Source organism: Hibiscus syriacus, unplaced genomic scaffold (genome assembly GCF_006381635.1).
Source record: "Hibiscus syriacus cultivar Baekdansim isolate YM2019G1 unplaced genomic scaffold, ASM638163v2 tig00113722_pilon, whole genome shotgun sequence".
Classification (NCBI taxonomy): domain Eukaryota; kingdom Viridiplantae; phylum Streptophyta; class Magnoliopsida; order Malvales; family Malvaceae; genus Hibiscus; species Hibiscus syriacus.
Window position 1 is genome coordinate 272349 of NW_024063469.1, and position 2799 is coordinate 275147.

At 41.2% G+C, this 2799-nt stretch overlaps 1 pseudogene; it reads left to right on the forward strand.

Annotated features, from left to right (window-relative positions):
• LOC120187076 lies at positions 1-2352 on the forward strand (annotated as a pseudogene).
• The last annotated feature ends 447 nt before the right edge of the window (positions 2353-2799 follow it).

Here is a 2799-nt window from a genome sequence, read left to right on the forward strand (position 1 = left end):
TGGTTCTTGAAAATCACACACTCTCTTATAATTTGTCCGTCTCTCTGGATTTAGTTGTCCAAGTATACATGCAAACTTTCATGTGAACATATAACATTTTATACATCAACAAGAGAGACAAAAACTCATACACCGCATAAAACTTGTACAAACAAATAGAGACAGGGAAAGAAAATAGAGAAAACGATCTGGGGGTGAGTGAATTGAAAGCAAAAAAAAGAAAGAAAAAATAGCAAGGTTGTAGAGAAATGTTGGCAGGGTGTTCTAGTTCAACATTGCTGTCACCTAGGCATAGATTGAGGAGTGAATCGTCTGCACAGTTTCAAGCTTGCCATTTCCCAACTTCGATGAGCACACAGAGACTGGACTTGCCATGTAGTTTTTCTCGCAAGGACACTGCTTCAAGGTCACAGCCCATTAGGCCTGTTGGCCTTTCAGTAGAGAAACCGATTGAATCCAAGACCGGCGGTTGTTCTCTCAAGCAGAATATCCGGCTGCCACCACTATTGCCGCGCAGAATCCATTCCAAGGACGGGGAGAGATCAAGGATGAGCTTTGGGAGAAAGGGAAATGTTTGAAGAGGTTTGCCGAGGGTTTCATTGATGAGTCAGTCATTAACAGGGCCAAGAGGAAAAAGGGTAGCTGCCATAATCAGATTTCGGGTGATATTGATGAAGCTGGTGGAGATAGTTTGAGTTTGGCTGAAGATTTTTGGTTTCAACCAGGTTTTAATCGACAAAGTGCTCCTCAAGTTCGTTTCTCTCTGACTTGTTCAGGGGATGAAGAAAGGTCGTGTTTTATGCCTAGTGAAGTGATTTCACCGCCTTTGCCATCGTCTAACAATCCTTGGACCGAATCAGTAATAACTGATATCACTGATGTCGGGGAAAAGAATGTCGAGACAACCCACAGGCCGGTAAAGGAAGCTTCGGGATCGAGTACTTCTTCGGAGAGTCATAGTATGGGACTTCGGTTAAACGAACAAGCCACAGAATATGAAGTGGGCAACGGGTCAGGGAATCCTCGCCGGCATGAGGGTGCTGGTATGGGTGCTTATGAGGAGGAGAACAACCACGGGGAGCATCAGGGTTCGAGCTTGTTTACTTACTTACAGCTTGCGTTGAAGCAATCGGATCAAACAGCATTGCAGCAATCAATCATTTTATAGCTAAGTTGGGTGATCTTGCTTCTCCAAGAGGAAGTGCTATAAGCCGCCTAACTGCTTACTATACTGAAGCTTTGGCTCTTCGAGTCACGAGGCTTTGGCCTCACATTTTTCACATCACAACTCCTCGTGAGCTTGATTGGGTTGATGACGACAATGGTGCCACATTGAGGCTCTTGAATCAGATAAGTCCAATTCCGAAATTTGTTCACTTCAAATCAAATGAGATATTGTTGAGAGCCTTTGAAGGGAAAGACAGGGTTCACATAATAGATTTCGACATCAAGCAAGGGCTTCAGTGGCCTAGTTTGTTCCAGAGTTTAGCTGCAAGGACTAATCCGCCAAGCCATGTTAGAGTTACCGGGATTGGTGAGTCAAAGCAAGAATTGAACGAAACGGGATACAGGCTCTCGGGATTTGCCGAGGTATTGAATTTGCCTTTCGAGTTCCAACCAGTTGTGGACCGGTTAGAAGATGTAAGGTTGTGGATGCTTCATGTAAAGGAGAAAGAGACTGTAGCTGTGAACTGTGCGTTCCAATTGCACAAGACACTTTATGATGGAAATGGAGGAGCTCTAAGGGACTTCTTGGGACTTGTTCGTAGCACGAATCCTACGGTGGTCGTCATGGCCGAGCAAGAAGCTGAACATAATGTACTAAGCTTAGAAGCAAGGGTAGCCAATTCATTGAGATACTACTCAGCCATTTTTGACTCCATTGATTCAAGCCTTCCCATGGAGAGTCCAGTTAGGATCAAAGTAGAGGAGACGTTTGCAAGGGAAATCCGGAGCATAATTGCTTGTGAAGGAAGAGACAGGGTCGAAAGGCACGAGAGTTTCGAGAAGTGGAGGAAGTTGATGGAGGAAGGAAGGTTCCGATGCATGGGAATTACAGACAGAGAAGTGGGGTAGAGCCAATTGCTGCTAAAGATGTACTCTAGTGAGAAGTACAAAGTGAAGAAGGAAGGGCAAGATGGAGGGGCGCTGACTCTAAGTTGGTTAGATCAGCCACTTTATTCAGTCTCAGCTTGGACACCCATTGATGTTGCAGGCAGCTCATCCTCATTTCCTCAGCAAAATTAATTGCATACAGGGAGGGATTCTTTGTAGGTAGAGAAATCACTCATTATTCTTTCATTCTTTTGTTGCATACAGAAACATCATACATACCGATTCATTTGTTTCAAGGACAGATTTTTTTAGATCAGTTAATTTGCTGTTTATTCTTTGATTCTTGTTGTAAGTTTATCAGAAGAAGAAAATTTATCTTCATATAAAGGATTTCATTGATTTGTGTTCGTTCTCCGTTCCTTGCTCTGGTTTTCTCTTTATCTTTACCATTCTCTTTACTTGTAAAGAATTTCATTGATTACTTAACGTAAATCATATCTACTTAAATTCCATTCATGTTTCAATTTCGAAGATTATAAATTAAATTTCAATTTGTATTCGCAATTTTTTTAAAATTGAGATAATATATATTTGTAAGTAATGTTGTATAATCTTTTAACGTCTGAATTTAAAAGCAATTCAGATTTTAAATATAGTCTTTCAAAATTATATTTTTTTGACAGCATTATAACTTGTCAACTTACACCAAAACGATGTTGTTTTAAATTTCTACATAAAAACAAA